We start from the raw sequence: 10,629 nt of genomic DNA, 5'->3' as shown, positions 1-10,629 counted from the left end.
AAAGGACTGCTGATGCTGTTGGATTCTGACCTCCCTGCACTCAAAGTGGATTTTCTGGAGCTATAGAACTCGAAATGGCGCGCTTCCAATTGCGTTGGAAAGTAGACATCCAGGGCTTTCCAGCAATATATAATAGTCTATACTTTGACCAAGAATTGACGACGTAAATTGGCGTTCAATGCCAGCTTTCTACCCAAATCTGGCGTCCAGCGCCAGAAAAGGATCCAAAACCAGAGTTGAACACCCAAACTGGCACAAAAACTGGCGTTCAACTCCACAAATGGCCTCTGCACGTGCAACACTTAAGCTCAGCCCAAACACACACCAAGTGGGCCCCGGAAGTGGATTTATACATCAAATACTTACTCATGTAAACCCTAGTAGCTAGTTTATTATAAATAGGACCTCTTACTATTGTATTAGGCATCTTTGGTCTCAGTTTTATTCCATTGTTCATCTTAGGAGACTATTGATCTCGTTTAGGGGGCTGGCCATCCTGGCCATGCCTGGACCTACACTTATGTATTTTCATACGGTAGAGTTTCTACACTCCATAGATTAAGGTGTGGAGCTCTGCTGTTCCTCAAAGATTAATGCAAAGTACTACTGTTTTCTATTCAATTCTTCTTATTTCGCTTCTAAGATATCCATTCGCACCCAAGAACGTGATGAAGGTGATGATTATGTGTGACGCTCATCATCCTTCTCCCTTATGAACGCGTGCCTGACAAACACTTCTGTTCTACATGAATTAAGCTAGAATGAGTATCTCTTAGATCTCCTAACCAGAATCTTCGTGGCGTAAGCTAGAATGATGGCGGCATTCAAGAGAATCCAGAAAGTCTAAACCTTGTCTGTGGTATTCCGAGTAGGATTCAATGATTGAATGACTGTGACGAGCTCCTAACTCGCGATTGCAGGGCGTTAGTGACAGACGCAAAAGGATAGTAAATCCTATTCCAGCATGATCGAGAACCGACAGATGAATAGCCGTGCCGTGACAGGGTGCGTGAGCATATTATTCACTGAGAGGATAAGATGAAGCCATTGACAAGGGTGATGCCTCCAGACGATTAGCCGTGCCGTGACAGGGCATTGGATCATTTTCCCGAGAGATGACCGAAAGTAGCCATTGACAGTGGTGATGTATCACATAAAGCCAGCCATGGAAAGGAGTAAGACTGACTGGATGAAGATAGCAGGAAAGCAGAGGTTCAGAGGAACGAAAAGCATCTCCATTCGCTTATCTGAAATTCTCACCAATGAATTACATAAGTATCTCTATCCCTATTCTATTATTTATTATTCAAAAACTCCATGATTATTTTATATCCGCCTGACTGAGATTTACAAGGTGACCATAGCTTGCTTCATACCAACAATCTCCGTGGGATTCGACCCTTACTCACGTAAGGTATTACTTGGACGACCCAGTGCACTTGCTGGTTAGTTGTATCGAAGTTATGACAATTATGAATTAAGATCAGAGCACCAAGCTCTGGAGCCATTACCAGGATTTGTTCGAGCCTGGAGATCACAATTTCTATGCACCAAAGAACAAATTGAATCCTATGATGTGTAAGATACTTTGTAAAGCTATCTTACCCTTTATCATCAAAATTTTATTTGTTAACATGTTCTTTTGCATGTACTGCCAGAACTGATGTAAGAACTGAAGAAATACAAGAATTCTTTAGAGAATCAAAAAATAAAAAACCCAATGAAAAGGTTGCACAGGGGTATGTTGAATTTTGGTGTATATTGTTGATTTTAAGGTGTTTTTTGTTGTTGATAATTGATTTTGCTTTTTCAGGATGAAGGAAGTTGGGCTTCCATCGACGGAAGGTCACTATGACTCATTGGTATGCGAAATTGTGATCCCTGAGGTTGTAAAATTTGTTGTTCGTTCTCTCCCTGGTAATGGCGCCAATAACTGGTGCACAATACCATGGTCCAATCATAACTTCACAACTTCGCACAACTAACCAGCAAGTGCACTGGGTCGTCCAAGTAATAAAACCTTACGTGAGTAAGGCTCGATCCCACGGAGATTGTCGGCTTGAAGCAAGCTATGGTCACCTTGTAAATCTCAGTCAGGCGGATATCAAATGGTTATGGAGTTTTCGAATAATAATAATAAATAAACAGAAAATAAAGATAGAAATACTTATGTATATCTTTGGTGAGAATTTTAGATAAGTGTATCGAGATGCTTTCGTTCCTCTGACTCTCTGCTTTCCCGCTGTCTTCATCCAATCAGTCTTACTCCTTTTCATGGCAAGCTTTCTGTAAGGGCATCACCGTTGTCAATGGCTACATCCCATCCTCTTGTGAAAAAGGTCCAAATGCTCTGTCACGGCACGGCTAATCATCTAAGGTTCTCAATCATACTGGAATAGGATTCACCCTCCTTTTGCGTCTGTCACTACGCCCAACACTCGCGAGTTTGAAGATCATCACAGCCATCCCTTCCCAGATCCTACTCGGAATACCACAGACAAGGTTTAGACTTTTCGGATCTCAGGAATGGCCATCCATGGGTTCTAACTTATACCACGAAGACACTAATAACTCGGACTCGGTCCCCTGTATTAGATATCCAAGAGATATTCATTCTAGCTTGGTTGCATGTAGAACGGAAGTGTTTGTCAGGCACGCATTCATAAGTGAGAATGATGATGAGCGTCACATAATCATCACATTCATCATGTTCTTGGGTGCGAATGGATATCTTAGAAGCGGAATAAGTTAAATTGAATAGAAAACAATGGTACTTTGCATTAATTCATGAGGAACAGCAGAGCTCCACACCTTAATCTATGGAGTGTAGAAACTCTACTGTTGAAAATACATAAGTGAAAGGTTCAGGCATGGCCGAGAGGCCAGCCCCCAAAACGTGATCACAGGATCAAAAATACAATCCAGGATGTCTAATACAATAGTAAAAAGTCCTATTTATACTAAACTAGCTACTAGAGTTTACAGAAGTAAGTAATTGATGCATAAATCCACTTCCGGGGCCCACTTGGTGTGTGCTTGGGCTGAGCTTTAGCTTTCCACGTGCAGAGGCTTCTTTTGGAGTTGAACGCCAAGTTGTAACGTGTTTTTGGCGTTCAACTCTGGTTCGTGACGTGTTTCTGGCGTTTAACTCCAGACTGCAGCGTAGAACTGGCGTTCAATGCCCTTTTGCGTCATCTAAACTCGACCAAAGTATAGACTATTATATATTGTTGGAAAGCCCTGGATGTCTACTGTCCAACGCAATTGGAAGCACGCCATTTTGAGTTCTGTAGCTCCAGAAAATTTACTTTGAGTGCAGGGAGGTCAGAATCCAACAGCATCAGCAGTCCTTCTTCAACCTCTGAATCTGATTTTAGCTCAAGTCCCTCAATTTCAGCCAAAAAATACCTGAAATCACAGAAAAACACACAAACTCATAGTAAAGTCTAGAAATATGAATTTAACATAAAAACTAATAAAAACATCCCTAAAAGTAACTAGATCCTACTAAAAACATACTAAAAACAATGCCAAAAAGCGTATAAATTATCCGCTCATCACAACACCAAACTTAAATTGTTGCTTGTCCCCAAGCAACTGAAAATCAAATAGGATAAAAAGAAGAGAATATACTATAAATTCCAAACTATCAATGAAACATAGCTCCAATCAGATGAGCGGGACTTGTAGCTTTTTGCCTCTTGAATAGTTTTGGCATCTCACTTTATCCATTGAGGTTCAGAATGATTGGCATCTATAGGAACTCAGAGTTCAGATAGTGTTATTGATTCTCCTAGTTCAGTATGTTGATTCTTGAACACAGCTACTTTATGAGTCTTGGCCGTGGCCCTAAGCACTTTGTTTTCCAGTATTACCACCGGATACATAAATGCCACAGACACATAACAGGGTGAACCTTTTCAAATTGTGACTCAGCTTTGCTAAAGTCTCCAATTAGAGGTGTCCAGGGTTCTTAAGCACACTCTTCTTTTGCTTTGGACCTTGACTTTAACTGCTCAGTCTCAAGTTTTCACCTGACACCTTCACGCCACAAGCACATGGTTAGGGACAGCTTGGTTTAGCCGCTTAGGCCAGGATTTTATTCCTTTAGGCCCTCCTATCCACTGATGCTCAAAGCCTTGGGATCCTTTTTATTACCCTTGCTTTTTGGTTTTAAGGGTTATTGGCTTTTTGTTCTTGCCTTTTAGTTTTAAGAGCTTTTGGCCTTTTCTGCTTGCTTTTGCTCTCTTTTTTTTCTCTATTTTTTTTTCGCCATTTTTTTCTGCAAGCTTTGTTCTTTGCTGCTTTTTCTTGCTTCAAGAATCATTTTTATGATTTTTCAGATTATCAAATAACATGTCTCCTTGTCATCATTATTTCAAGAGCCAACATATTTAACATTCATAAACAACAACTTCAAAAGACATATGCACTGTTCAAGCATTCATTCAGAAAACAAGAAGCATTGTCACCACATCAATATAATTAAACTAAGTTCAAGGATAAATTCAAAACTCATGTACTTCTTGTTCTTTTGAATTAAAGCATTTTTCATTTAAGAGAGGTGATGGATTCATAGGACATTCATAACTTTAAGACATAGTTACTAAATACTAATGATCATGTAATAAGACACAAACATGGATAAGCACTTAACATAAAGAAAACGAAAAACAGAGAATTTAAGAACAAGGAACGAGTCCACCTTAGTGATGGTGGCGTTTTCTTCTTGAGGAACCAATGATGTCTTTGAGCTCTTCTATGTCTCTTCCTTGTCTTTGTTGCTCCTCCCTCATTGCTTTTTGATCTTCTCTAATTTCATGAAGGATGATGGAGTGCTCTTGATGTTCCACCCTTAATTGTCCCATGTTGGAACTTAATTCTCCTAGAGAGGTGTTGATTTGCTCCCAAAAATTCTGTGGAGGAAAGTGCATCCCTTGAAGTATCTCAGGGATTTCTTGATGGTGAGTTTCCTCACGTGTTTCTTGAGCTCCATGAGTGGGCTCTCTTGTTTGCTCCATCCTTTTCTTAGTGATGGACTTCTCTTCCTCAATGGGAATGTCTCCTTCTATGAAAGCTTCAGCTGAGTAACATAGATGGCAAATAAGATGAGGGAAAGCTAGCCTTGCCAAGGGAGAGGACTTTTCGGCTATTTTGTAGAATTCAAGGGAGATGACTTCATGAACTTCTACTTCTTCACCAGTCATGATGCTATGAATCATGATGGCCCAATCCACAGTAACTTCAGATCAGTTGCTAGTGGGGATGATGGAGCATTGGATGAACTCCAACCATCCTCTAGCCACAGGCTTAAGGTCCAGTCTTCTAAGTTGAACCGGTTTGCCTTTTGAGTCAATCTTCCATTGAGCTCCTTCCACACATATGTCCATGAGGACTTGGTCCAACCTTTGATCAAAGTTGACCCTTCTAGTATAGGGGCGTGCATCTCCTTGCATCATAGGCAAGTCAAACGCCAACCTCACATTTTCCAGACTAAAATCTAAGTATTTCCCCCGAACCATGGTGAGATAATTCTTTGGGTTCGGGTTCTTACTTTGATCATGGTTCCTAGTGATCCATGCATTAGCATAGAACTCTTGAACCATTAGGATGCCGACTTGTTGGATGGGGTTTGTTAGAACTTCCCAACCTCTTCTTTGGATTTCATGTCGGATCTCCGGATACTCATTTCTCTTGAGCTTGAAAGGGACCTCTGGGATCACCTTCTTCTTGGCCACAACATCATAGAAGTGGTCTTGATGGGCTTTGGAGATGAATCTTTCCATCTCCCATGACTCGGAGGTGGAAGCTTTTGTCTTCCCTTTCCCTTTTCTAGAGGATTCTCCAGTCTTAGGTGCCATCAATGGTAATGGAAAAACAAAAAGCTTATGCTTTTACCACACCAAACTTAGAATATTGCTCGCCCTCGAGCAAGAGAAGAAAGAATAGATGAAGAAGAAGAAGAAAATATGGAGGAGAGGAGGGAGAGGTGGATTCGGCCAAGAAGGAGAAGACAGGGTTGTGTTGTGTGAAAATGAGGAAGAATGGAGGGCTTTATATAGGGAGGGGAGGGGGTTAATTTCGGCCATATAGGGTGGGTTTGGGTGGGAAATTGGTTTTGAATTTTGAAGGTAGGTGGAGTTTATGAGGTAGGTTTATGGGGAAGAGTGGATGGATGTGAGTGGTGAAGTGGTGATAGGGAAGAAAGATTGAGGTGATTGGTGAAGAGTTTTGGGGAAGAGTGTTTATTGGGAAGAGATGATGAACATTGAGAAGAGGGAAGAGAGTGAGTAGTGGTAGGTGGGGATCCTGTGGGGTCCACAGATGCTGAGTTGATCCTGTGGGGTCCACAGATCTTGAGGTGTCAAGGATTTGCATCCCTGCACCAATTAGGCATGTAAAATGCCTTTGCATGCAATTCTGGCGTTTAAACGCCGAACTGATGCTTGTTCTGGGCGTTCAACGCCCAGATGCAGCATGTTTCTAGCGTTGAACGCCAGTTCTATGCTTGTTTCTGGCGTTCAGCGCCAGATCCATGCTCTGTTCTGGCGTTGAACGCCAGCCAGATGCTCCTTACTGGCGTTTGAACGCCAGTGAACTCCTCCTCCAGGGTGTGCTGTTTTTAATGCTGTTTTTGATTTTTCTTCAATTTTTCCAGTTGTTTTTGTGACTCCACATGATCATGAACCTATGAAGACATATAACTAATAAAAAATATAATTAAATAAAAATTGGGTTGCCTCCCAACAAGCGCTTCTTTAATGTCAATAGCTTGACAGTGGGCTCTCATGGAGCCTCACAGATGTTCAGAGCATTGTTGAGACTCCCCAACACCAAACTTAGAGTTTGACTGTGGGGCTCTAGTTGACTCTGTTTTGAGAGAAGCTTACTGTGCCTCTTTTCCATGTTTACAGAAGGATGTCCTTGAGTTTTAAACTCAAGGGAGTCCTCATTCAATTGAAGGACTAGTTCACCTCTGGTAACATCAATCACAGCTCTTGCTTTGGCTAGGAAGGGTCTTCCAAGGATGATGGATTCATCCTTATCCTTCCCAGTATCTAGGATTATGAAATCAGCAGGGATGTAAAGGCCTTCAACCTTTACTAGTACGTCCTCTACTTGTCCATAAGCCTCTTTTCTTGAATTGTCTGCCATCTCTAATGAGATTCTAGCAGCTTGCACCTCAAAGATTCCCAGTTTCTCCATTACAGAGAGTGGCATGAGGTTTATTCCTGACCCAAGGTCACATAGAGCCTTCTCAAAGGTCATGGTGCCTATGGTACAAGGTATTAGGAACTTTCCAGGATCCTGTTTCTTCTGAGGCAATCTCAGTTGATCCAATGCATTTAGTTCATTGGGGAATAGGGGAGGTTCATCTCTCCAAGTCTCTTTACCAAATAAATTGGCATTCAGCTTCATGATTGCACCAAGGAACTTGGCAACTTGCTCTTCAGTAACATCCTCATTCTCTTCAGAAGAAGAATACTCATCAGAGCTCATGAAGGGCATAAGGAGGTTCAATGGAATCTCTATGGTCTCTAGATGAGTCTCAGATTCCTTTGGTTCCTCAGAGGGAAACTCCTTATTGATCATTGGACGTCCCAGGAGGTCTTCCTCCTTGGGATTCACGTCCTCCCCTTCCTTCTTGGATTCGGCCATGATGGTTATATCAATGGCCTTGTACTCTCCTTTTGGATTCTCTTCTGTATTGCTTGGGAGAGTACTAGGAGGGGTTTCAGTGATTCTTTTACTCAGCTGGCCCACTTGTGCTTCCAAATTTCTAATGGAGGACCTTGTTTCATTCATGAAACTCACAGTGGCCTTAGATAGATTAGAGACTAAGTTTGCTAAATTAGAGGTATTTTGTTCGGAGTTCTCTGTCTGTTGCTGAGTGGATGATGGAAAAGGCTTGCTATTGCTAAACCTGTTTTTTCCACCATTATTAAAGCCTTGTTAAGGCTTTTGTTGATCCTTCCATGAGAGATTTGGGTGATTTCTCCATGAGGGATTATAGGTGTTTCCGTATGGTTTACCCATGTAATTCACCTCTGCTATTGCAGGGTTTTCAGGATCATAAGCTTCTTCTTCAGAAGATGCCTTTTGAGTACTGTTGGATGCAGCTTGCATTCCATTCAGACTCTGAGAAATCATATTGACTTGCTGAGTCAATATTTTGTTCTGAGCCAATATGGCATTCAGAGTATTAATTTCAAGAACTCTTTTCTTCTGAGGCGTCCCATTACTTATTGGATTCCTCTCAGAAGTGTGCATGAACTGGTTGTTAGCAACCATGTCAATGAGTTCCTGAGCTTCTGCAGGCATTTTCTTTAGGTGAATAGATCCACCTGCAGAAGTATCCAATGATATCTTAGCTAATTCAGACAGACCATCATAGAATATATCCAGGATGGTCCATTCTGAAAGAATGTCAGAAGGACACTTTTTGGCCAGTTGCTTGTATCTCTCCCAAGCTTCATAGAGGGACTCACCTTCTTTCTGTTTGAAGGTTTGAACATCCACTCTAAGCTTGCTAAGCTTTTGAGGAGGAAAGAACTTGGCCAAGAAAGCCGTGACCAGCTTATCCCTAGAGTTCAGGCTATCTTTAGGTTGAGAGTCCAACCATATTCTAGCTCTTTCTCTTACAGCAAAAGGGAAAAGCATGAGCCTGTAGACTTCATAATCTACTCCATTAGTCTTAACAGTATCACAGATCTGCAAGAATTCAGTTAAGAACTGAAAGGGATCTTCAGATGGAAGTCCATGAAACTTGCAGTTTTGTTGCATAAGAGAAACTAATTGAGGTTTAAGCTCAAAATTGTTTGCTCCAATGGTAGGGATGGAGATGATTCTTCCATGTAAATTGGAATTAGGTGCAGTAAAGTCACCAAGCATCCTCCTTGCATTATTATTATTTTCGGCCGCCATATCCTCTTCTTGTTTGAAAATTTCTGTAAGGTTATCTCTGGATTGTTGTATTTTAGCTTCTCTTAGTTTCCTCTTTAGAGTCCTTTCAGGTTCAGGGTCTGCTTCAACAAGAATGTTCTTGTCCTTGCTCCTGCTCATATGAAAAAGAGGGAACAGAAAAATAATAATAATAGGGATCCTTTTTGCCCAGGTATAGAGGTTCTCCTGTGTGAGTAGAAGAAGAAAAGAATGTAATGTAAAGAAGGGAAGTAGAGAAAATTCAAACACAGATGGAAGAGGGGGTTCGAATTTGTGTGAGATGAAGTGTTAGTAGATGAATAAATAAATAGAAGGAGATGAGAGAGAGGGAGAATTTTCGAAAAAAAAATTTTGAAATAGGGTTAGTGATTTTCGAAAATTAGGAATAAAATCAAGTTAAAATTTAAAATTGAAACAATTAGTTAATTAAAAAGAATTTTTGAAAAAGAGGGAGATATTTTTGAAAATTAGAGAGAGAGAGTTAGTTAGGTAGTTTTGAAAAAGATAAGAAACAAACAAAAAGTCAATTAGTTAGTTGAAACAAATTTGAAAATCAATTTTGAAAAGATAAGAAGATAAGAAGTTAGAAAAGATATTTTAAAATCAATTTTTTTTAAAAAAAAGATAAGATAAAAAGATATTTTTGAAAAGATATGATTGAAAAGATATGATTTTGAAATTAGTTTTGAAAAAGATTTGATTTTTAAAATCACAATTAATGACTTGATTCACAAGAGATCAAAAGATATGATTCTAGAACTTAAAGTTTGAATCTTTCTTAACAAGTAAGTAACAAACTTGAATTTTTTTTTTGAATCAAAACATTAATTGATGATAATATTTTCGAAAATTAGGAGATAAAGATAAGAAAAAGATTTTTGAAAAATATTTTTTTAAAATTTTCGAAAATAAAAAAGATTTGATTTTTGAAAAAGATTTTGAAAAAGATAAGATTTTTAAATTGAAAATTTGATTTGACTCATAAAAACAACTAGATTTAAAAATTTTTTGAAAAAGTCAATCCAAATTTTCGAAATTTATGAGAGAAAAAGGGAAAGATATTTTTTTATTTTTGAATTTTTAATGATGAGAGAGAAAAACATGAAAATGATGCAATGCATGAAAATTTTGGATCAAAACAATGAATGCATGCAAGAATGCTATGGATGTCAAGATGAACACCAAGAACACTTTGAAGATCATGATGAACATCAAGAACTTATTTTTGAAAAATTTTCAAGAAAAGAAAACATGCAAGACACCAAACTTAGAAATTTTTTCATGTATAGACACTATGAATGCAAGAATGCATATGAAAAAACAAGAAAAGACACAAAACAAGAAAATATGAAGATCAAACAAGAAGACTGGCCAAGAACAACTTGAAGATCATGAAGAACACTACGAATGCATGAAATTTTTTTTTCGAAAAATGCAAGATGAATATGCAATTGACACCAAACTTAAAATCTGACTCAAGACTCAAACAAGAAACACAAAATTAATTTTTTTTATTTTATGATTTTATGAATTTTTTCGGATTTTTCGAAAATTAATGTGAAAAAGAAAAATAAGGATTCCAAAATCTTTAATATGAATTCCAGGAATCTTGTACTCTTAGTCTAAAGCTCCAATCTGAGGGTTAGGCATGGCTTAATAGCCAGCCAAGCTTTAGAAGATACAAAT

General features: G+C 39.1%; 1 non-coding gene across 1 annotated transcript; it reads left to right on the top strand.

Moving 5' to 3' along the window:
- Positions 1 to 8,425: 8,425 nt before the first annotated feature.
- On the top strand, positions 8,426 to 8,529 carry LOC148568918 (small nucleolar RNA R71). Its single transcript, XR_015882632.1, has one exon. It is a non-coding gene; the product is annotated as a small nucleolar RNA R71 (small nucleolar RNA).
- Positions 8,530 to 10,629: the final 2,100 nt, after the last annotated feature.

Source organism: Arachis ipaensis, chromosome B4 (assembly GCF_059453495.1).
Source record: "Arachis ipaensis isolate K30076 ecotype BB chromosome B4, ASM5945349v1, whole genome shotgun sequence".
NCBI lineage: Eukaryota > Viridiplantae > Streptophyta > Magnoliopsida > Fabales > Fabaceae > Arachis > Arachis ipaensis.
The sequence above is the reverse complement of the archived record's forward strand: the minus strand, read 5'-3'. Positions and strand labels throughout refer to the sequence as shown.